We start from the raw sequence: 24,841 nt of genomic DNA, 5'->3' as shown, positions 1-24,841 counted from the left end.
GATAAACCCACATTTTCCTCAACCAGCTTCTTCTATGGAATCATGGATAAACCCACATTTTCCTCAACCAGCTTCTTCTAAGGAAGCCCAGGTGCCCTCTTTGCAGCACAGTAAAGGTTTGGAGCCCTGGTGTCAGCCCAGATGTGAAATCTGTCCCTGCAAGGCAGACACGGGCTGGGCACATGTCTCTGCTCAATCACAGAGGCTCCAGTTTGGCTCAGCCACCTGCAGCCTGGGCAGAAGGATTTCTCCTTTTCCCAGGCTTCAGAAGAGAGTCAGAAACCATCAGGTGGTGTGACAAAGGTGATGGCACTCTCTGGATTGGGAAAAAGGCACAAAGAAAACCTTTAGTGAATATTTACATTATGTTGTTGGGCTTTTCCCTCCTTTCCACGTGAGGAGGTAAGAGAGGACTGTGTCTTTTGGGTTTATGGGAGCAGTTGCAGCCACTCCCCACACCTCAGCTTATAAGGAAATGAGTAAATAAAAGTTATAGGAAGTAGTGAAATAGTCCTGAAATAACATCTGCTTCAGGCTGTGTTCAAGGATAGCTGGGCTTGGTAGGATATTAATTCTCACGTTTCCTTGTAGGAGTAGACTTTTGAGACCTGTGAAGTTCTGCTGAGAGCCCTGGATCTTGCCATGACATGCTGCCCACATGAAAAAACTAGCAGCTGTTTTTCTTTAACTGTGATTAGGACTATGTTTCTTGGGAATTGTTTAATTAAATAGTATTTCTAAAGAAAATCCTTGAGACCAGACTTTCTCCCAAATGTACCAGAAATCTCAGATGCCTGGTGGCCTGTGCCTGGCTAGTGGTGTAACCCAGGCACAGTCACTCCATTCACAGATGATGTCTCTGCAGTGGGGAGCCTGGCTATGAGGGACAGCTCCGTCTCACTTTTGATGGAAAGCACCAAAAATCTGACTTCTCAATATATCTCTGCAAGTACTGAAATTATTTGTTGAACAGAATTCATGTTTTCAGAGTAGTCCTGTGTTTTAAGTCTGTATTTTCTTCCAAACCTAAAATTCAGATGGAATTTCTAAACTTGTTTGTTGCTATGTTCTTAAAAAAATGTAGGTTGAATTTCAGGGACATTTCCACTGCTACTCTGTTCAAGAAGGATTCATGCTCCTGAGAAGTCATCTTAAGTCATCTTAAACGAATTCTTTGGCAGACTCTCACGTTGCATCTTTGGGTTTTAACTTTGAAATTGGGAGGAGAGGGGTTTTTTGTCCTGTTTCCAAGCAAAATGAGACCTGTGTGTGTGAGCTGCTTTTCTTTGCTCCTCTTTTTCAGTGTCCTCCATCAAATAATTGCTGAGCCAGTTGATCAATTTCAATCAAGTGGGACAGAAGGAGAGAGGTATGAGACATGAAGTTTAGGAAGAAAACAGGTTCTTCAGTATGTCCAAGGGTCCTGGCAGAGTGCTTTTCCCAGGGAAAATGATCACAACACCAGGAGCTGGCTCACCAGTCATGCCCTGGGCTTTGCTCCAGCCCCAGCTGAGGCTGTTACCTGCCCCAGTGGAGGGGCTCAGGGGGGGTCCTGTGGGAACTGGATCCTCAAGGACATGGGAGGCCCCTCTGCCACCCCTGGCACAGTGAGGTCTTTGTCAGGGCATTTGTAGTGAGATATTGCTCAGGAGCAACTTGTTATCTTGTGATTGGGCCTGGCCATGTAACATACTTCACATGAGGCCCAAAGAACACACCTATCTTGGGGTGGCTAGGTTAGCCAGAACTGACAATTAGATGTTAAATAATTAAATTGTTTTAGCTATTAATTGTAAGTGAAAGTTGTTTTTAATTGCACTTTAATAATGCCATGCCCTTTATAACCAAAATTAATGTTTTCTGTCTCTCTGTTTTTGAAGTACATGTCAGTTTAATTAAACTATTAATGGTAGACAGATTTTAAGTACTTTATATTCTTCATTAAATTGTATCTGCTCAACAAGCATAAACAGGAAAATAGACTCAGAAGCAGATTCATGTTCTGCCTGATAAATCATTCATCATCAGATAAGATGATGAGGCATGCTTGTTTTTCTGTAGGCTCACAATGATAAACAAATCCACTTTTGTATTGTAATATTTATTGAGTTCATAGAAAAATAAACAAGGCTGTTCACTTCTCATATCAGCAACAGGCCTGAAAGATGTTGTTTGCATTTATGACTGGTCAGTCAAGCAATATCTTGATGCTCTGAGGGTCAGTCTTAGTTCATTTTGTCTAGAGTGCTTGTTAGCAGAGCATTTCTCTGGTCTAAGATATAGTTCTTTCAGAGCCATTCAACTGCAGTAACAATGAATATTTCTGCTGTTCCCGCTGTGTTACCCAATTGTGTGCAGAAAGAATTAAAATAGCTTTTGATTTGGCAGAAATAATACATTTATAATGCAAATGTTGAGTAAGTCTCAATCCTGGTAGGACTGCAGGAAGGTTGATGGAAACAATTTTTTGAAGATTGTGAAAGACAAATTATGGCAAGGTCATTTCTTCTCTATTGGTAAAGTCTGCAAATCCTAGTGGGCTGTTAATGGGAGTAACAGGCAGAAATTAAGAAACACTGCAGCAACTGCTTGTGATACATTCCTGTGCATATTATACAGGCAGACACAGATGTAACTGGTTATAATAGAGACAACAAATGTCCTTCCTTTGTGTGGCAGATCAATCAATAGCCAGGCATGTGATCTTGTTCACTATTATGTTAGTAATGAAACCTTCTTGTGATGTGACAACTGTGGAATAACATTTGGTCACAAAGCTGGTGTTAACAAGCACAACTGGCACTCTGGTAATTAGACTGATTCCTGGTCTACTTTCACAGATTGTCGATAAATGCAGTAAACAACAGGCTGCTTTCTCTCAGAAGAAGTTATATGAAGTTGTCATCCATTTGACGGTATGTACTGCATTCTCCTTCATCTTCTATCAGATTCTGCCAAGGTGGAGATGTGCATATATTTCACAATAAAATAATCTTTCACAATAAAAACTTTGAGTTCATTGTTAAGCAATCACCTAATTAATGTCAACCTTTTTTTTCCTCTTGGGAAGAAGCTGATTTCTCAGTTGCAGGCAGTTAGATGGAGATGTTCTTCCTCAAATTTTCAATGTTCTCCCCTCTTACACAGCTGTGTCTGCTGTGGACAGCCATTTATATTGTTTAAGGATAAACTGAAACCTCAAAAGCTGTGGATTACCCTTGATTTAAAGGCCAAGAATATAGATCATATACAATTGTAGTAGAATTTTTTACATTAAACAAAATAACTGCATTCAGCCACAGATGTGCTAGCCAGCTTTTCCATCACCTGTTTAGGGTTGTTATGTCAAAACTCATTTGCTGTTTTGCTCTTTCCACAGACCTGCAGTAGTGGAAATCTGAACTGTAGTTTGGTTTTTTCACCCTCATGGCAGAGTTAGAAGGAATGAGAGCTCCTTCCCTGGGCCTTGTATCTCCTCCAAGCCCACAGCTTGGCTCTGCACGTAGGAAAATGTGTGAATGATCTAACTCTGTCTCCTCAGCTTCCAAAGAAGAATTGAATCAACTGAGGTATGTCTGGGGAGCTTTTCATTTTATTTTGCATTGGCTAAGTGGCAAAGCTTTAACTGGAGGCACTGCAAACCGGCAAGGGTTTCTATGCTTGCTCTTCTTTCACATGGTGCACTCAGAAACTGGAAACAGTGTAGAGGGGATGATGAGTAGTGGCAATGCCATGGCATGTCTGGGCACTGGTGCTTCATGGCACTTTGCTCAGATCTGCTAAGTCCAGCTCCATCCTGATTTCAAGGGTTCTTAATGGTTTGATTTGACCAAGAGGGGTTTCTTTCTTGTACTGGGCCATGTTTTGACCATTTGCTGCAACTAAATTAACTCTGAAACATCCAGAGAATAGTGAGCATCTCTTCATGGCCATTATCAATTGTTGCCAGATTGTAATTCCCTTTGTAATTGACAAAAAGCAAAAAGGGAAGGAGTGTTTTACAGTAGGTACCTAGTTTTATGCAGGTTTAATGCAGGGAGATGCCTCATTAGCAGTCAGTAAACATAAAAACAAAATTCACGCTCATAAACCAGGGAGAGGTTTAGGACACATTCACTGAGCCATAGGTATCAAGAAGTTAGAGGATATAAATAGCACTGAATGCAGAATGCTAATCTGAATGGTTGGAAATGAATATCAGAGGTGTTTGTTGCTGCTCCTGCAGATCAGTCTCTGTTCTGACAGACCACTGAGAAACACCAGTGAGGCTCTCTAAGGCTTGTAGGTTTGTACCTACAGGCTCCTAGGAAAGAGCCTGTAGGAAGAAACAAAAGAGTGTGTGGGATTTTGTCTGATTGGTAAGAACAGTGTTTAGGGAGGGATTAGCAAGAGGTCTGTGGGTGCACCAAAATGCCATGCGATCAGAGAAGGGGCAGTGAGAATCTCTTTTGCCTTGTGGCTGGCTGTAGATGGTGGTATGATTTTGAGTGAGACCTCATGTCACACAGAATCACAGAATGGGTAAGGTTAGAAAGGACTGCAGTGCCTGGTCCAACCTCCCTGCTCAGACATAATCATTGTAGAGCACACTGTGCAGGATTCCATTCAGAGAGTTCTGGAATTTCTCCAGTGGGAGAGACTAGAAGGCAATCTGTTCCAGTGCTTGGTCACCCTCACAGTAAAGAAGTTCTCCCTATTTAGGTGGAACTTCCTGTATGTCTGTTTCTGCCCATGGCCTCTTGTCCTCTTGCTCAGCACCCCTGAGCAGAACCTGGTCCATCCTCTGACACCTCCCTTCAGAAACAGAGAGAGAGGGATATGATTCCCTCTCAGTTTTCTCTTCTCAGCTGAACAGCCCCAGCTCCCTCAGTCTTTCCTTGTAATTTGCTCCAGTCCCTCCATCATCTTTGTCAGCCTCTGCCAGACATACTCCAGAAGCTCCGTGTCTCTCTTGCTCCATCGCTCTCTGCAACTACAGGGACAGAAATGAACCAGCTTGCACTCCCGATCCCTTGACCTGTTGACCTAAGGCCCTGAGATCCCTCCTGATTGTTTGCAACCTTCTTGTTGGGACCTTGCCACTGCCTACCTGGAAATCCAGTGCACGGTAACACTTGATGGGCCCTAGCAGGCTGGGAAGGTCCTGGGTGACATCTCTTGTGTGGGCCCCAGGGAGAAAAAGCAGCTCCCTATGAGTTGGGTCTGGTAGGTGGTTGGGCCCTCCATTCCCCTCAAAAGGCAAGTCACCAATGGCTACTACCTTTCTTTTTTTCTTCATGGAGGAAGTTTTGATGCAGGAGGTAGGCTGCCCAGCCCTAGGTGACACCTCCATCTTGCAAGAGCCTTCGTCCATGTACACATTTCCCCAGTCCTTATTTTGCTGCTTCTCAGATATCAAGGCCTCATACTTATTTTGAGGTATGAGGTTAAGGGTACCTGGGAAGGCAAGGTAAGTCAGGGGGGAATCATTCCCCCACCCCAAGCAGAAACACATTTCCCCTCCACATAGTCCTTCCTTGGCTGGGAGAGTAGGTCTGACCTCCTTCTGAAAGCAGGGCCAGCCATGAGGCCAGACCCAGTTACTCAGTTTGTCTGGTCTGCTGTAGTGAACCTTCCAGAGTGGAGATGATGCAGCCTCCCTAGATGCTGTTATCCTTCCCAGAAATCACACTTAATGTAAAAATGTGTCTTTTCAATTGTTCCTTCAGTTTCAACTTGATTTTGTTTGGACTCGGTGCTTCCCAGAATTCCACATAGATTTCTATGGCCATCTATTCAAAAAGACTCAAATCTGCTGCTGATACAACACTGAGATTGCATTGACCTGTCAGTGGGAGTCCATAAGCAGTGAATATTTTTTTGCTGCAGGAAGTCAGAAAATAAAGCCTTAGCTTCTAGAAGAGACTGGGTTCAAGTACCACTAGCTGCAGTAGGTAACAAGAATGTTTGTGTCATTTAAAAAAGAGGCACTTGGTCAAGAGCATGTTGAAAGCATCACACATTTGGAGAAAGAACCTCTGCACTTGGGAGGTAACTGAAGAAACAAGACAAGGAAATATTTTGCCATTCATATAATTTAAGCTCTGCTGTTTTGAGAAGGTTTCACCATGCAGATTACTTTGTAAAATGATGACAGTGCAGAGTGTTTCCAGCACCTGGCTGGAAAATCTTAGCCATGGCTGTGCTATTCAGACCTTGTCGTTGCACTGCCTGTAGAAAAGGTTTTTGTCAGGAAAAAGCACAGTGTTCTTCCTTCTTAGGAGCATATTTCACATTCGAAAGTGATTTCTTCAGTAACATTGAATAAATTCTAGTTTATAGATTTGATTTCTAAAGAAATATAAAGAACAGAGTACAACTAAGTGACAGATAAGATGCCTTGGCATTCTGTGTTTATTTGCCATCAGTTACTTCCATGTTAAATTGTTCCATTTACAAGCTAGTATAATTTTTTTCCTAAGCGCCTGCTGCTCTGTCTAGTTGTGGAAAATGAAGCTCAGTTGTTTATGACCTGTGCTGTACTTCATCACTAACCTTCACCAAATGTACAAGTTCTGGAATGAGAATACAGCTTCACCAGTGGTAGCACAGCATGAGGCAGTGTATAATGCATATTACTGTGGTGCACCCGTGCTGGCTTTCCCTTGCTTATTGGGATAAAAGTGTGCTTTATTAGCAGGCAAATAGGTAAAGCTTAAGAGGCCAATGTTCTGTGCTTGGCATATAGAGCTCCCATTAACATTAGTGAGTAAAGTGGATATATTTTGACAAGAGAGCAAGGACTTAAGGAGGCAGATGAGTGCAGAAACAAGATGACACTTTCATAGTCACTTTTCTGACCAAAACTGAATGTTTTGAGTCTCTAAATGTAAAGATTGCATAATGTGTTTTTATTAGTTAATAACTGTCAAAAACCTAGTGAGGAAACTAGGTGTAGTCTTTACCTTTGAGAGAACAAAGTGCCAACTTCTCCCCAGCCTGTGCTTAAGCCTGTCCTCAATAAAACACCCCTTTGCCACCTTTCCCAAATTCATAACAGTTATCTTCTTGTTTTCATCTTCCCTGTGGAAATTATTAATTAAAAATTCTTTAAGAAGAAAGCTTTGTCACTATCTAGATAGCTCAGATTTTTTTTTTTTTTTCATCTTTTGAAGGCTGTGGATGCATGAAAGAAGGTGGTGAGAGAAGGATGAAGATAGATTCTCCTCTGGTGATGCACAGAGGTGTTGTGCCCTGTGATCTCCAGCAGCCTTTTGTGTCACAGCCCATGCAGACCAGACCTGCTGTTGGGGTGGATGCTCTGGCCAGCCTCTCCCTAAAACGACAAAGGTGGTGATTCCCCAGTGTTTAGTGTAGGCAAAGAATTCTCTGCATATCCTTCTTCACATGTACAAAGTATCGGTCTTCCCAATTTCTCACAGAGAGTTAGATTCTGAATTTTTAACTTTTCTGGATAAGGCAACTACCTAGAAGAAATGAGAGATCAGCTGAGGATGTTTCTGAACTAGGTTTGCTGGGAAGCCTCAGGCTTATTCTGGCTTTTCAGGATGCAGCAGTAACCTAAGACATTTATTCCCATTTCCACTTGGCAAAGAAGATTTTTTTCCTTCTCTTTTCTTTCAGCTATGGGCTTCATTGCAATTACTTTTTTTTTTCTGTCTTTCCAAAATCCAATTACTGAAATGCTACTTTTTTGATGCCCTTAGCCAATACCCTGAGTGTCCATTTGAAACAGCTAGACAGATATGATGTATAAAAGCTTTTTGGTTGAGTGAAAAAACTGAATCCAACCCAGATGAACCTTAATCAGGCAGTTTAATAAGACTTTTACAAAATTAAAAAAATATTATTTATATTCTACATTGAAAAAAAAAAAGCTTAAATATTTGATGATTTCTTTCCCAGGTTTTTTAGTACGTGTTTTTTTCAATCATGACACATTTTCATTTCTTAGTTGTAAAGCTATTTTTAGGAAAAAAAATCTCACTTCGGAATCTCACTTTTAATGAAGTAAAAGCTGTTTCAACATTTAAAAAAGAAAAAAAATCCTTTGTACCTTGTCAGCTGAAGCTCTGTCCTGTCCTGAGCACGGTGGCAGGAGCTGCCTGCATTGCTGAGAGCCTTGGGGTGTGGGTGAGAGCAGCCCCGGAGCCCTGCCCAGGCATGGGAGTGCCAGACCTGCGGTGCCCGGTGGCAGTGACCTGCTCTGTCCTGCAGGTCTCACTGCTGGGCTCCACAGACCAGCTCCATTGAGTTCTAATATTTACCAGGCTCACCTCAGTGTGCTGTGTTTGTGTCTGTGAAGCTCTTGTGGTACAATCTAGGCAGGGCATGATTAAAGAAGACGACCCAACATTCCTGCTGCCCAGCTAAGTTTCATGAAGTTCTTGGGAAATTCAAAGCCTGGTTATTTTTTTAGCGTGTCTGCTGGGGAGGTAGCTTTCTGACACATTTGAGATATTTTGTCACTTGGAAGCATTGAGCCAATTTAGTTAACGTTTTAATTTTTGTTGGATTTATAATTGTGGTCATGTGTCAAGAGGTCAGTTTAGACAGCTTGGTAAGCTGGAAAAGCTAGCAACAAATCGAATCAAGTGAATATCCTTTCATTTCAACGCCTTTTTCTCTCCTTGTTTCAAGCCCAGAAGGAGGTCTTAAAGTTGATGAGAAGATAAATTCAATTATACTTAAAGCTAACTTTGGCTCTTAGCTCTCATACTACCTTTCCCCATCTTTGCCATCCATCCTACTGCAATTGTTTAGATTTGCCCCAATAGTAGTTTGCCTATTAGCTTTGCTAATGAATTTACTACTGCAGAAGACCACTTGCAAGGCTGTCTTAAACATAATGAATGTAATTATTTAGCACAAAACCAGGGTAGCATCTTTTTCTCTCTTGACAAGAATAATTCTTTATTCTCTCATTAGCTATGTGCTTTGGTCTCAGTAAACTAGTTATTGACCTGTTCATTTAAGGAGCTTCACTCTAAATGCTTCTTCCCTTATTTAACTCGGACAAGTTCCTCTAATTTCCCCTCACCACGCAATGCTAGCCCGTAAAATGTAACCATTGTTCATTTGTTGTGAAGAGAGCTGGAAGACAGGAAGCTATTCTTAGATGGATGCTCAGCCTCCTGAGCCCTGCTTGCTTGTCCCTGGTTATAATGGATACAAAACTGTATGGGGCTTAGTAGACATCATGTAAACTCTATAGGAAATCTGAGCCAATGAATCATGGAGACAGACCCCCACTGAGCATTGTGTGTCTGAATAGACTGCAAATAGATAGAAAAGCAGCTTAAGCAAGTGGCTTTCATATGACAAGAATGCATAAATTAGAAATGAATTGGGAGTATCTGTTGTTTTAAGGCAGTTGGATTTTTACTTTCTTTATCATTTTCCTCTTGTAAGAAGTCACTAATTGCTCAGACTACACTGAAGGCTGATGCAGAGTCTGTGCATGTGTGTGGGTTTTGTTGCTCTTTAAGCCTTCTCTGCTGGATTGTGCCTGCTCAGCCTGGCAGTGCCATCCTATGCTGCCTCCCCAGCACCTGCACAGATTCCCCTTCCAATCTAGCAGTGTCTCTTGGGGCATCCTGGGAGACTCCCACCTGAAACATGACACAGATCCCTGGGGAATCAGGAATCCAGTGGTGTCAGGTCTGTAGAGGTGCAGATCCCCAGCCCCAGCCAGGAGCACACACCAGCTGAACTGTGATTATCCCTTGGCTGGGGTGGCAGCCTCTCATCTCACCCTTGCAGAACTCAGGCTGAGCAGCAGTCAGTTGCTTCCTGTTCTCCTCGGGCCATTAAGTGCTTAGAATTCCTATCAGGTGGGCCCTGACCAACAGTGAAGGAAGCACATGGCATTTCCAGGCAGGTTTCTCCTGAAAGCAGCCATTGCCTGAGCAATGGGGACATCCCAGGGGTGCCAAGGTACAGAGCCTGCTTGGTCTGACTCCCATCTGGCCTGAGTCAAAGGGTGGGCTCTAGGTAGAGAGGCTCAGATCCAAGGGTCATGAAGCAAGACCAGGATGAGGAGAGTGCAGAAGGCCTGGCAGTTCTGGTACAAGCTCACCTGACAGCTGGGAAAGGGACATGATGCCATGTGGACTATGGCTGCTCTCATGCCTCCTGCATGTGGTGAGCTGGTCTCACAGACAGGGTTATGGTGCTCTCAGGTCTCAGAGAGCAGGGCCAGGTATTTGCAGGAGGAGAGCTGCTGCTGGCACCCTCTCAGCAGCAGCAGAAGTCATCCCTCCTCTGAGTCAACTGATGTGGTTGTGGTCCAGGAGCTGGGGGGTTCAAGGGCTGGCAAATGTGGCTCTGTGCAGTGGCAGACTGCTGTTTTGTTGCTTGCTTTTTGATTGTTTTCTAGCTTTTTTCTGTGCCTTTTTGTTAACTTTGCTATTTTCTGAAATGAAATATCCTGTCTCTAATTGTTCACAGATTGTGATAATAGTCTGCAGGCAGATGGCCCATAGTTTGTGGTCCAGCAATCATATGAGAGAGACAGCAGCCCTCAGTTGTGTTTATAAATACTGGTGCTGAAGTGTTGCTGTTACTGGGGGCCCAGTATGGGCTGCCCTCCCTCCTGCTGCAATGCTCTGGGCTCCTGGCTGTGTCCCTTGTGCCAGAGGCCCTGGCTATCTATAATCTGTGTGGCCTCTGATGGGTCTCCAGATGGGCCCTGGGGGTGGCACCACTTTGTCTGGGGAAGCAAAGAGGTGTGTGTCTTCTCAGGTGGGTGGAAGGGGACACCTGAGGGACCTGACTGAAAACAGAGCGGGGGAGAACAGGCAGAGCAGCTGAGAGAGACCCATCTTGAGGGGCTGACACCCTGCAGTGAGGGCAGGCTGGAAAGGAGGGGCTGTGAGCAGCCTGCCAGACTGCGTGTCCCAGGGACACATCTCCTCACCCAGCACCTCTGCTGACAGTGTTCCAAAGGCCAGTGCCAGGAATGCCCTGTCTGAAAGGGAGCAGCTCTTTGTCAGGCAGGTGCCCCCAGTGGCAGCAGGAAGAGGCGTGAACCACCCCGTGGATTTGTCTGGGGCTATGGCGTGTCTGTGTTGTGACAACTGCAACAAATCTATGGAAATGGGGCTTGCACAGCATAATGTAAAAAACCATCAGATTTTGTATTAGAAGTGAATATAAATTACAGCTTACACGCTGCAGAAAGTCAGTGCAAGGTATTTTACAAGGGCATGTAGTGATAGGACAAGGTGTAATTGCTTTAAACTGAAAGGAGATAGGTTTAGATCAGGGATCAGGAGGAAATTGTTTACTGTGAGGCTGGTGGGACACTGCAACAGGTTGCCCAGAGGAGCTGTGGATGCCCCATCCATGGAAGTGTTCAAGGCCAGGTTGGACAGGACTTGGAGGAACCTGGTCTAGTGCAAGGTTCTCTGGCCAGGGCAGGGGCCTTGGAACTAAATGATCTCTAGGATCCTTTCCAACCCAAGCCAGTCTACAATGCTATGGTTTATGTTTAAGAAGAGCAGATAAGGCACTGTATTTTAGCTGACTGGCTCTCTCAAAGTTATCCTTAAAATTCTAGTATTTTTAATAATAAAGCTTTTAGTTAAGTATTTTATATAAGGCAGCTTGCTTTCAAGATGTTTTTCCATTTCTCCTAGGTAGATTAAAAAAAAAAAAAAAAAAAGCTTTATTTTCAGCCAGTATTTGTCTGTTTGAATGTAATTGTGCTGCAAAAACTTAGCAATAAACACTTTCACCTTAGGGAAAGGTTAACTGTTTCATTGCATTTTTATGTTTAAATAATGATGCTTTAATATTTCTTCTTCTTGACTGTAATTCCAGTTCTGTTTATAAGAGTAACTTGTCTTGCCAGTGCATGAATTCTCACATAAAAATTAGACAAATTATGAAGAAGTCTGCTGTCAGTGGAGAGCAGGCAGCAGGACAAAGTGGCATGACTAAAAAAGTATTGTTCAGAACAGTCTTAAGGCTGAGCTTTAGAAGGCTGTGTATCCTAATTCTGTTCAAAACTGCTAAATTAGAGGTTCTTTGGGGCTGATCTTTAGAGAAAAAAGGGTAAAACTGCTTTCATATTGGGCACAGTGATTGCAGGACCAGGTCTCAGTTCCCTAGTCATGACTCACAGTGCTGCCCACCTTTGTGTGGCCCTGCAAAAGGTGGGAGATGTGCAAGTGTAAAAATGGTGTGTGAGACGCTGATGCCCTGCAGTACCTGAAAAGGCTTTTCTTTGGATCTTGTTGGGGACATTGCAGGGAGTTCTCATTTTTTCCTGACTTTCTGCTCCCTGAAAGGCGATATTATGGCTTTGTTTTTCTATAGGCCCCAAGCATCACTTGTAATGGCAGTAACTACCAGCAATGTAAAATGTATGGAACACAAGCCCTTCTCAGTCCTCAGCAGAGGGAGCAGTCCTGTGGCATCATGTTTTTCCAATTGGTCAGTACATTTCTAGCTCTGATAGCTGTTCTTTGCAAATCCTCATTGGTTATTTCATGTGAAACATCAGTAAGGAAAAAAACCCAGCATGATTGCAGTCACTTAATTCTACAAGGCTCTTTCTATTTCACAACAGTCACTGTTTTTCTATGAAAAATGGTTTGGCACTGAAATATTAGACTGTAAATTGCAAGAGGAAGATTAATATATCTTCTATCTTGGCAAGTTTTCCCAGTATATCACTAGCACTGAGACCTAAAGTTTAGCTTGTTTTTTGAGGTTTGATATAACTCACAGAAACTTTGATTTGATGCACACAATTGTATTGTCTCTCTTCTGCTTCTCAGCTGGCCTTCAATGCAGGTTTGGTTAGATTTATTTAACTGGATTTCAAGAGATTCAACTGTGTATCAAGTGATTACCTATAATATAGTTACAGACTTCCACAATTATATAATTGCTAAAATAAGTAGCAGGGCAAAACATGATGAGCATATGTTAGGAAACAGTGCTGAGTTATGAGTTCTGCCTGTGAAGACAGCAATGCATAAAGGGATTCCCCAAGATTTATATTTGAAAATGTGAACACAAAAGATGAAGGGTTTAGTATCATTTTTACTTTTAGAGGGAATGTCCTTTTGAGGGTTAAGGTGCAAGCTGTTTCTTCCTCTTTAGCAGTGGGCTTTGCCTCCCACCCACTAAGAGAAGAAAGTGCCCTGCGACACTGTGTGGACCTTTGGTGAAGTTAGCTTTTTTAGTTGCTCTTCAGGAAGCCTTTTCTTGTTCCAGCTTGTGAGACTCTCAGGTAGTCTTGTAAGAGCTGTTATTTCCAGCCTCATTGTCCACTTGTGGTGTATTGCCTGAGCACAGGACCCTCCTGTACAGTGGGGAACACAGGGACACGTGCCCCCCATCACAGACGCCTCACTGTTCAGCAGAAAGTGGAAAGGGAGACAAAAAAGCCCTGTCATCACAAAGACTTGTGCTATGTGTGACAACCTTGAATCCAGGATTTATTTTTCCTCCCTGCAAATACATATTTGTAGCTAAAACCATCCTTTCAAGCTTCTCTCACGAGACTGATAATTTCTTGGCATTCCAAGAGAAAGGGGTCACTGGTGTTCAGAGGAGCAGCTGAAGTAGCAGCATTATACAAAGCATAAACACTTTCAGAGTCAGTAAATGAAAGCAATGTACTTTGCTCCAATACTCATCAAACAGAAAGAAGAATCTGTCTCAGCATGCTGTAGGATGATCATTAATTTTTAATAGTGTTAATGTTTATTAGTGACAGATGATTGACTTTAAGTGCCTTATGAATAATAAATAAATGATGTGGATTTTGGGCATCTGCCTTAGATTTGTATGCAAAGCCAGTGGGACTAACCTTCCCAGTTTGAGAGAAGTGTAGCTTCAATTCCTCAATGTATGCTGTAACACAGACTGTAAGAGTTCTTGGGCTTTAGCTCTGCTAAATGTGGGAGGCCTTTCTGTCCCCTTTCTTAGGGCACATTGACTGCTTAGCGGCCTCAGGGTGAGAGGGGAGCTCGCTGCAGCTCTTTTGGCTAGGACAGAACTGCTGGAAGGGGCATTATTCACTCTGAGGCTCTGCTGGATTTCATAACACTTAAACACCTGTGTCCATCAAACAGAACGCAGAGAATCGCAGCTAGAGCTGCTCTTGACTTTGTAATTTCATTGACTGACAGTTTAATATCTATTTATTTTCACATCTGACTCTGGTATAGACAGGCTGGCATCCTGAATGTCAGGATATTGTGCTGACAACTGTGTTTTTTCATTACTATAGAAAAAAAAAGGGATTCTTCATAAGTAAAGAGGTTCTTTTCAAGCTCAGCAACTGTAATAAAGACCAAATTATACTTCATATAAATTTGGTAGTAACGAGTGATATGTTATGTGTACATATTTATATAGGAACAAGGGCACACAGTTTTCAACTTTCTGGTAATCTGTCTCTTCCATCCTGTGAAATGCCATGTAATCATATTGTTTAAATAGCTGGAACAACTGCCTTTACCACAGGCTCTCATAAGCAGCACAATCCTTGCTTAAATTAGATATTTAAAATTGCTCTCTTATTTTGATCCAATTTTGTTTGCTTTCTAAACAGAAACAAGTGGCTTACCCCATCTAAAATCTACAATATTTGAAATTATTTAAGAGACTATTTTGAGAAAAGAGAAATATGTGTGTTCTGGTGAGGCTGTGCTGATGTTTAGAGAAAAAAGGGTAGAACTGCTTTCATATTGGGCACTGGCCAAATGGCTGATGACTCTGTAATAATGTTCTCCAGATGTTAGGCAGTTAAACCAGACCAAAATGCTGTTGCTAACTTATTGTTATTCAGCTTTTACTATATAAACAGAAAATTTGTATTTAATTCCACTTTAGTTCAATGGATTGTGATTAATATTGTAATTACCCCAATTCAGAGAACTTTTTAGACCAGACTCTTGGTTTTCTCAGGGCATAGCACACCATACATCAGCCCTAATTATATGGTGTATCTGACTGGGATCTGCCCTGTAATCACATGCCCTAGTGTTCTCTGAACTACTGGGTGTTGTGTCAGCAAGGAGGAGACACAACTGCACTCTGTAAAACATTTCAAGATGCTGAAATTAAATTGCATCTTATCTGGGAAAAAAAAAATAATTGCTCTCAATATTCACAGCCGTTAGCTGGTCATCAGGTGACGGGAAATGATCTGAACTTGTCTGATTTCTCAGCAGTCATGGAATTAATTACTTTCATTAACAAAACTCCTTGCTTATGATTTTTGGAGATTTTTCATCCTGCCCAAGGGCCTTATCTCTGTTTCAGGGTGTAGTCACTCTTACTCCACCATGTCTGGCCTCCTTTGCCCAGCCCTGGCTTGGTCCATGCTCTTGGGCACAGGTAGAAGTCTGGGCTGGGTTGTCTTTAAGGATGTAAATCTAGGCTGCTCCTGTTGCTGGAGAGGCACATCAGTGCCCACAGTGGGTTTCTGCATTGCGCTTCCAGAAATCACAGCACAGCTTGCACACTCTGAGAGCCTGGGGTGTCACACATCCCTTCAGGGACCCCCTGGGGGTGACAGCACCCCTTGCTTTTCCTCACTGTGCACCTGGGACTGGTCACCTCACTGCCCTTGGACTTCAAAATCCTCAAAAATCAGTCCTCTGGCACATATTGGGTGCTTGCTGTTGCCACACTGTACAAATAGAGACACACAGAGACCCACCTTGGTGGTCAAAGGTAAAGAAAACCTAGAGCTTGTATCTTTTGGAGTGTATAACCATCAGGGTCAGATTTTGCATGACAAAAGCAAAACTGATTTCTGTACAGCCAATCAAAGGGGCAATATTTTAAGCCCTGGTAAGGGCTTTGTGCTCTGCTTACATTTACAGCAATGTCAAGAGTATAGCAAGGACAAATGGGAATCATGTGTGATCATAATGTTCCTATTTATATACACATAAAATAGAACAGGCTTTTAAAAGCCAATACAATTTTCTATTGTAATGATAACCTTAATAACAATATGGTTTCACTGCAAAGATATCAACAAATATAATAGAAATTGAGATAATGCCAGAAAATAGATGCATTATTTTTGGAATTTGAAGGACACCTGCCAGAAAACATTTACCAACTTGTGCAATCCACAGCAAATGAAATAAAAACTTACCTTCTGCTGTTGCCTGGTTATGACATATTTACTGTGCAGTTTTCTTATCACTGTCGATTTCTAAGATAATTAGTTGTTGTTGTTGTTGTTTAGTGCAAAATATCTGACCTAGAACTTACCAGTACTCACTAAACAAATATTGAAATAAGAAAAGAGATAATACTCTTTTTAAAATTCATTGGAAGATGCAAAATGATAAATAATGTGTATTTCCACAGTGGAACCCTACATGAGCTAGATATGCTATGGTTATCTCAAGCATTTTATTGAAGTCTTCTGTTTAGATTTTGCATGTACTTTGCTGCTAGCTTAATTGAAATGAACTGCAGTATCAAAGTAAAAATCAGGTCTGTCTCCTTTAATTGCTAATGTTTAAAATACTGTGAAGGAAGAGCTCGCCAAAACACATCCTATGAACATTGTATCTATGTATCTATAATGTGTTTTTAGAAAATATTACACATTTTGCTTAAAGAAATTAACCTTCTTCCACTTATGACATAATTTGTCTCTTCTATCTTTGCTTCTTTTGCTGAAATTACAGAATACTAAAATTCTCATAAGGCATTGGTTTTCTTAGTAGCTTCCATTTCAGCTCTTTGCTAATGGTGTATGTGTTCCTTTTAATCATTTAGCAGTCTTTTGTCCCATTAATGACCAGTCCTCCTTCTTGCATTATGAAATACCATAACCACGAATTCCAAGTGGATTGCTGGATGGTGTTTACTATCATGTGTTACTTTACCATGTCTTTACTTAGCCACATTCTTGGCACACTGGTAATCTGCTGATTTTCCCTCCTCTTGGCACTGAAGGATTCCTGGGGAAAAGGTCCCATTTCCCACCAGATCCTGAGGTAGCTGAGCTATAAATGTGTGGTAACCAGGGGAGGAAAGTTCCTGGAGTGGAAAATGCAGGGTAAGAAAATCCAGAATTTAGAAAAATCAAGGATGGCTTATGTCTTTATTGTTGCTTGGTGACTCCTGCTTCCTGTCAGGTTTAAGGGTGTCAGAACTTGAACTTCTTTCTCTTATGCATGACAGGAACAAGAAGAAATGAGAAATGTTTGTTTCTTGTTTTCTCAAACAGGGGTTATGATGCCCAATACATTTGGAGGTGTGCTTGGAGTATGTGGCAGGGGACAGAGGACCTGGAGGCCAGAATTGTCTCACCAGTGTAGGAAAATCAGAGCTGGAAGGGGAGGAGTGCTGAGCTGCTGTGCGTGCTGTGGATCTGGGGCAGCAGGCGGGGTGTCAGGGCACAGGGCTGCACACACAGCCCCTGGGGCAGCAGCCAGGGCTCCAGCACACAGGACATGGTGCTGCCCTAAGCAGTGGCCAGATTCTGCACGGCTGTGTCTGAAACAGGACCTGGGAAATGGCTGCAACATAGGCAGAATCAATACATCTGCCTTTCCCTCCCAACAAAGTGTGGGTCTTCTTCTGGTGCTCCCAATTGTCTTGATTTCACAGATTATCAGGGCAAGACACCATAGATGCTTTCATTATTGTAGAAAAGGCAGTTACGCATGTAAAATGTCAGGCTGAATGCTTCCTTTACCTGTGTGATGGAGGTTTCAATCTTGAGCAGGGCATGTGATTTCAACTTGCCTTGAGCATAATAAGGAAGTAATTATTCAGCTGTTGAGAAAGGTCCTACTATCATTACAGACAGCCTGAATGTCCAGGCAGTATCTGCCTATTATTTGAAATGGTTTCAAAATACTTCAGAAAAAAGAACCCAAACCCTCACATTCAAGTCACATGGGGAGAATACGAGTTATCATAAAAAAGTGTTATGAGATAATTCTAAATGTCAGTTTAGCATATTTTAGCCTATTGGATCTTTATACAGAGTTGAGTAACATCTTTCATGAAGTGAATGTCTTTTTGGTAAACTGAATGGGACAATAATATTTAAAGGTCAGTTAACATGGAGAGTTGGTTCTAGTTATTATTATTAAAGATCCAGCTGTATTACCTTTACACAACATTACCCCACAAATCCTTATTAAAACTGCAAAAGCAAACCACATCTTTCCTTCTTTTCCTCCCTGCCCCTCCTTCCTGCCACGATCCTGAGATCCTTGATTCTGCCTTCTCTTTATATGTAACAATTTCTCTAGTGAATAGCACTGGATGATCCTCACCCTGCTTCTGCCACGCTGCATCTGAAAGAGTCATACATTATAGCTGCTGTCAGTGCTGCCAACCAGAAAAAACCCTCTCATTTCTACATTACATTTCAGCCTCCCACGTATGACATGAGCTACTCTGCAAACAGTTGTTTAATAGTTTTCAGCTGCTTAGGAAATGGTAGTTGATTTCAAAGGGGTTTTTATTCAAGAAGAAGTTGCAGTAGTGTGTTGTGTGACTGCTCCTGTGTTTAATTGGAAGCAGGCAGGCTGTCTGTCTGCCCATTGCACTGCCCACCCAACCGTGACCAGCTGGTGTTAATGGGCTGCACAATGAGATGGTTCATTTGTGCACGAGCACCCCCTCCCCAGAAAACTCTCCTGGGAGGGTTTCTGTGGCAGGATGTGTGTCTCCCAAGGCTGGGGGCTTGGGGAGCTGTGCTGCAGGCTGGCAGCATGGAGGGGCACAGGGCTCTGTTCCTACAGGTGACTGTCCTGGGGGTATGGCTGGGGACTTCCTCCCACAGCCCTCTGCTGGTGCTCAAACTGTGCTCTGCTCAGGGAGGTCTCCTCTTGTCTCTTCTCCACTACTCACAGCAGTGAACCATGAGATGGGTCTGGTGCATGGGGTGGAAGAGTTTGCTCTGCATTGATATCTGCATCTGGACACTTCTCTGGGCTGTGCTGCAGCCCTTTTGTCACCAAGATGGCCTCAGACAATGAGGCAGTTAGCTGGTTTTGCTGAGGATCCCCAAGGTTGGGTGCTGCAGAGGAGGGTGTTGGTATGAGTGAGGTAGCTGGCCAGGATATGAAACAGAAGTGGAAAAGCAATGACCAAAATAAGGAGATGGGATCATGTTTTCTATCTTCACAGTGCTGGGTGTAGAGAAACCCAAATGATTTGGGAGCCCTTTCAGCCAAGATGAACACAGAGAGCAGGGCTGGGGCAGGCTGTTATCCTGCTCCTGGACACACAGAGGAGGAGCAGTGACAGGATGTGCCAGGCCCTGGTCCTGATGGGCAATTCAGGTGTAAGCCTCATATTTTAACATGTAGAGAGAGTTTAGGTAGGGACATGTGAGCTGTGGTGTGCTCACATGGTCCTGATGGGCAATTCAGGTGTAAGCCTCATATTTTAACATGTAGAGAGAGTTTAGGTAGGGACATGTGAGCTGTGGTGTGCCTGATGGTGGCAGTGTGTGGGGCAGCCTGGCAACCCTTTCCTTCAGTAATGGAGATGTGTGTGCCCAGAAACAAACAAGGGCAATTGCACAATGTTCAGTGCAGAGTATTTCTCTGCGCTGAACAACTCCACTAAATGCAATATGCAGTTATTCCATGGAGAGTCTGCAAAAGATGAGTGTCAGATTTTTTATGCTGAGAAACCTCAAAAAAAAACCCCAAAAAACCAACAAACCCAAAAAAAACCAAAAAAAAACCACCCCAAAAAACCCCCACCACAGTTTCTAATTTTTCTAATTTCCCTGAAGCAGAAATGATGTTGTACAAACAAACAGAATGGTTTGCTGCAAGCTATGGCTTTGATGAGACAAACCCATGCCATTACCTAATGTCTTGTTACTGCTCACATGAACATGAGGATTTGATGGGCAGTGAAACCCTGGCCAGGGACTCCAGGGAGAGCTGTTGGTCAAGGCAGATCACCAGTTTGCCTGTAAAATAATTGTCCAGAATCAGGACAGGTCCTTGGATACAAGTTAGTTACCTGAATTACCTCATGGTGACAACCAGGAAAATCACCTGTTTAGAAAAGGACCCTGTGGACTGAGTGTGACTGCTTTCATACCATGTTGTCCAGGAGCTGATAGTGGCTTTGGGAGAGGGAGGAGGAATTGAGAGCTTCCAGGCATCTCCTCTGCACCATCGGGTGCCTTGCATCCCCAAGAGCTGCCTTCACATCAGAGAGAAGTGTAAAAGGTTTGGTCTCCTGGGCATCCCAGCTTTTGGGTATCAGGTGAGCACAGACAAACTCAGCCACAGACAGGCCACTCTCTGGGCACAGAGGATGCTCAGTGAGTTGCCAGTAGCTGTGCTGTACCATCTGCAGCCAGCTCTGCTCCTCAGCACTGCACAGCAGCCAGCTGTAGCCTGAGCATGGGCTGCTGGTAAGGCAGCCAGGTTACTGACAGGCGTGCAGGTAACAACAGCACAGGCTGGGCAGGGTGGGGGGCAGCTGTGTTGGGAAGTTATTCACTCTTGGTTACTTTTTACACCCCGTTAGGCTTGAGGCTGCAGAGATCCAGAGCTAGCACTAGTGGGACACTGCAGAAATTCCCCCTTTCCATTGCCGTGGGAAGCTCCAGAGTGCCAAACTTTGTGATTCTACTCTAGTAAGCAATAAAAACATAGGGAAGAATTCGGTCTTCTGTTTTTCTATGTTCTGGGCTCCTTCATGACCTCTACATCCATAGTTACACCCCTGTAAGAAAATGTGCCTTCCTGTTTGTGTTTTGTTTCTAGAGCATCCTAACCTCCTTTCTTTCCTTGTTTCATTTCTGGATGAAAATCCAAACCCACACAAGCACTCAGTTTTCCCTGCTTCTGGTGTCCTTGGTTCCCTCTAAATGAAAGGCTTTAAAAGGCTATTTTCCCAGCTTAATATTCTCTCCCCTCTTGTGCTGGTTCACTGATAACCTCGCTGGTCTAAATATAGGCTCACCTCCCCAGGTGCAGGAGAGCAGGACCACACTGCAGCTGTGGAGGTGATGGGAGTATTGCCTTTCCTTTTAGCAGCTGTGTTGGCTTCCATGATAGAAGGCTCACCTCCTCCAAGCCTACTGCAGCCTGTGCTGCCAAGGTTTGGTGCTGCAGAGCAGGGTGTCTTCAGAAGTGCTCCTGCCCCACCTTAGTGCCCTCGCTTGGGCCTGGGGCAGGTGGAGGTTTGGAGCTGGCCATAAGAGATGGATGAGTGGGAAGGCAGGGTTGGGACACGTCTGCCTGCTGGGGAGGAAGGCTGCCCACTGCACAGGAGGAGGTTTGTGGTGGGGTAGGAAGTGGGGACAGCATCTCTGGGGCCTTGGAGGGCTTTTCTTCCTGAGGAAGCCCAGAAAGCTGAAAGATGCTCCATGTGTCCTTTACCCCTCCAATAAATATTCTGCCCTGTGCCCTCTAGATGTGAGAAAGAAAATGTGATTAAAAAGGTAAAATGATTTTATTTGTGAGATATTAGCTTTGTGTAATATGTATTCAAAAGCAGATTCTCATTTAAAGGTTATATTTAATATAGCTCTGCTCCAGTTTTTCTTTTTTATTATTTTCTTATACATCTTTTCACTTTCTAAAGCAATGCTCCAGTGACTACTGCAATATAATAGCTGCTTTCTCTCTCAGTACACAATTTGACAGCATTTATTCTTTCCTTCAGTGAACATAATTACTTCACATATGGAACCTGTGATAGCCTACAGGCATCTGAGAGAAACCAGAATCATACAATCTGTCCCCTTTGTGAGCTTAATTTACATTCACAAGTGTCATTTTAATAGTGCTGGCAACATGTAGGATAAAAATTACAGGTCAGCTGCAGCATGTCACAGGGAACTATGCTTAAGTCAATAACATGGTATTATTACATTCTGGATAATTTTACAAGGTAGATCTCACAGAAGGAATTTGACCCCTATTTCTTTAGTTTTCTGCCTTTTGGTTTCCTTCATAAGGTAATTCACTTAGAAATGGATGCTGCAAAACTGCAAACATGTTGACAAAGAGGTTAGACTGTAGCAGGCATTTCCAAATCTGAAAGCAACACCTTTCCCTTGCTGTAACTTGTAACAGTGCTTAGAATTGCCATGCTCTGGCATATTTAAAAATTTGCACTGTTAATTCTTGAAATTTGCTTTCCTGATCCGTGTAATAAAAATACTGAGGGGCATAGCCCTCTGCCTTCTCATTTCATACAATTGACAGAAGTTTGAGCTTTCTGCAACTGATTATTTTTTAGCCAGCAGAAGCAGTCTCTGGCTAGGCATCTTACAGACATTTTGTACAAGAAAAATAGTGACTGTCACAGAGACGTGCTGCATACAGACCTGTATGTGATTCATGATTTAATGTATATATTTATAAGACCTAAAAATAATAGCTCATTTTTTATATGGGCATCTGTAATATAGATAAAGGTACAATAAATAATCCAGTAAACATCAGGTGATTTTTTTTAGTGAAAACTTCTTTGGGGTAGAGCACTCAATTCAAGTATAAAATCAATCTTAGTTACCATTACTGATTATTTTCTGTTTTTCTAGACCCCATAATTTACTGCATTTTAAGCTTTCAAAGTTTGTTTAGGGCTTGTACAGTTTGTCCATAGTACTATAACATTCAAAATGCCCATGTACGCCCAAACAAGGCAAATACACCCCCAGGTGCCCCCCTGCACACATACCCAAACACATCCATTACCTAAACCACGCAGCCATTTACTCCTCCTGAAATTTGCATCCTTCTCTTGCTGTAAGCCCTTTTAATCATTTGAGAAACACAAGGGGGAAAACATCTTATATCTAACGATTCATTTTCATATCACTGACAGTGTTGGAGTTTGAGTGAGTTTTTTAACTAAGCCCACGCACCCGCCCCACTCCCCTCCCCTCAAAAAATAAAAGCATATTTTTCCTGTGAGGAGACTAGATAGAACATACTTGAATCTGCAGTAAAAAATATGATAAAGTAACAGCAAGGAACTGGATGCATAAATAACTAGATATAGTGAAGATGCCCACTACCTGAAGACTCGTAACATGGCTGAGGATGAAGCCAAAATGCATATAAACCCCCCAGATAACTGAGGTAAAAATCAGGAAAATTACAACTTGAGTACATCACATGTTTTTGAGAGTGAAGGTAGGTAGGCACAGAAAAGGATGCCTTTTGAGACTGGTGGAATGCCTATCAAAACTTTGTGTTTTTCTAAAGGATGTGTCCCACTCAACCAGTGGTCTGATGCAGGAAGTCAATCAGTTTTGGTTCACTGTCCATGTTTAAGTCCACCCAGGCCTTAAATACCCTAAAACACACAGCCAATCTCTGAAGTCTAATGTCAGCCTTTAATTGGGAAAATATGTATTTGGGGCACTGGGAAATGTTTTCATGTAAGGAAAGGTAAGGAAAGTATCTTTAAGTTGTGTTCTTCAGAGTCTGGCATAGGAAAGTGTTTGCATTTCACTCTTCACCCTAGCAGGAGGCTCTGGTTTTGTTTCAAGCTCTCAGTTGCTGCAAGGGTGTAGACTGGGAAACAAGAGCCACAAAGGGCAAACTGGAAGTATTCATTCCACCTGTGGAGCTCTCCCACACACCCATCTTAGCATAAAAACTTCTGTCTCTGATACACGTGACAATATATGTGCAAATAATAATATTCTATATGCCAAATGTCTTGTTGATCAAACTCTTTACCAGTGGAATATTTGATACATGGTAATTTTGGTTCTTTGTGAGGATCTTGTGTGAGCTACAGTTCAATTGCAGAAAAGTCTCATTTATTCCACTGGAGTGTCTTGTCTGCCGCTCCTCAGCTTCTGTCTTCTCCCTTGGCTGATACTAAGTTTATTATTTACTTAATTAATTGTTGCCATATCTGGTTTTTCTATTTTAGATGAGGAAAAATAGAAGAGGAAAAAAAGAGTGTTTACAGGGGAGACTTTGCAGCTAGAAGGAAGCTGGGGGCAAGGCCCTGCCTATGAATGGGGATTATTTCTGCTTCCTAAAAGGTGAGGGACACCATCAAGTTTTTCGCCTGACATCCACTTTTCACCAGCAGAACACAATTGTGCTGATAACGTTTGGTAGAAGGGGCTGAACATGCAGTAGATTAATTCTGTTCCTGGGCCTAGAACTTGAGCCTTTGAGCTCTCTCTCTGTGTCACCTTGTGATGCTGGGCCCTAGAAGTCCTTTTTCTGTCACCTCCTGTTGAGCAGATGTTTATTGGTGAGAAAACTTATCTTAAGAGCTGTTAAGGTTTCATCAGCATAGTTTGGAAAAAGGTTTTGTATTTCATCACCAATGCTTTCGAACAAAAGTGAGATCTTTGTGGGTTGGTTTCAGGGAAGTTGCCAGGCAACTGGGAGGTTATAGCTTGTAGTCATATCTGGTGGCTTGTGGACATAATCAGTTGATTTTGCTTTGCAAAGTAAAATAAGAAATTACTATGGTGAGATTGCCAAAAATGGAGTATTTTCCCATATTAGGGAGTTCTGTGCTTGGCTGGGATGATGATACTTGGCCATGCTTGCCTGGCGGCACCTGGGGCTCCCTCCATGTGCTGCAGGCAGCACAGTGCCCCAGTTCAGCCCCTCTGCCCCAGTGTGCAGCATCAGGACAGATGCAGGAGCCTGGATTAATGCAGACAGTCTTTCATGTTATATCTTCTGAGTGATGGGTAAAGGAGCAAATCTACAGATTGCATGTGTGCTGTTTAAATTTACTACTTAGAGGATGAAGCAGAGCAGAGTCTGTGGTTAATACAGGTTTAAAAAAGATAATGAGATGTTTTGCCTCCCAAGCTGGCATACAATCTTATTTTCTTTACTCCTCCTCGTCCAAAAAAAACCCC

At 42.8% G+C, this 24,841-nt stretch overlaps 1 long non-coding RNA gene across 2 annotated transcripts; it reads left to right on the top strand.

The window, feature by feature from the left end:
- Positions 1 to 37: 37 nt before the first annotated feature.
- LOC128942889 (uncharacterized) lies at positions 38 to 23,947 on the top strand. Of its 2 annotated transcripts, none has more exons than XR_008483651.1 (5): positions 38 to 303; positions 1,304 to 1,408; positions 2,841 to 2,915; positions 3,380 to 3,569; positions 23,884 to 23,947. It is a non-coding gene; the product is annotated as an uncharacterized LOC128942889 (long non-coding RNA). The 2 variants fall into 2 exon arrangements; XR_008483650.1 differs by lacking the exon at positions 23,884 to 23,947 and adding an exon at positions 7,155 to 7,296.
- Positions 23,948 to 24,841: the final 894 nt, after the last annotated feature.

Source organism: Melozone crissalis, unplaced genomic scaffold, assembly GCF_028551555.1.
Source record: "Melozone crissalis strain CALT ecotype California unplaced genomic scaffold, PUWL_Pcris_2 ptg000045l_1, whole genome shotgun sequence".
NCBI classification, from domain to species: Eukaryota; Metazoa; Chordata; class Aves; order Passeriformes; family Passerellidae; genus Melozone; species Melozone crissalis.
The sequence above is the reverse complement of the archived record's forward strand: the minus strand, read 5'-3'. Positions and strand labels throughout refer to the sequence as shown.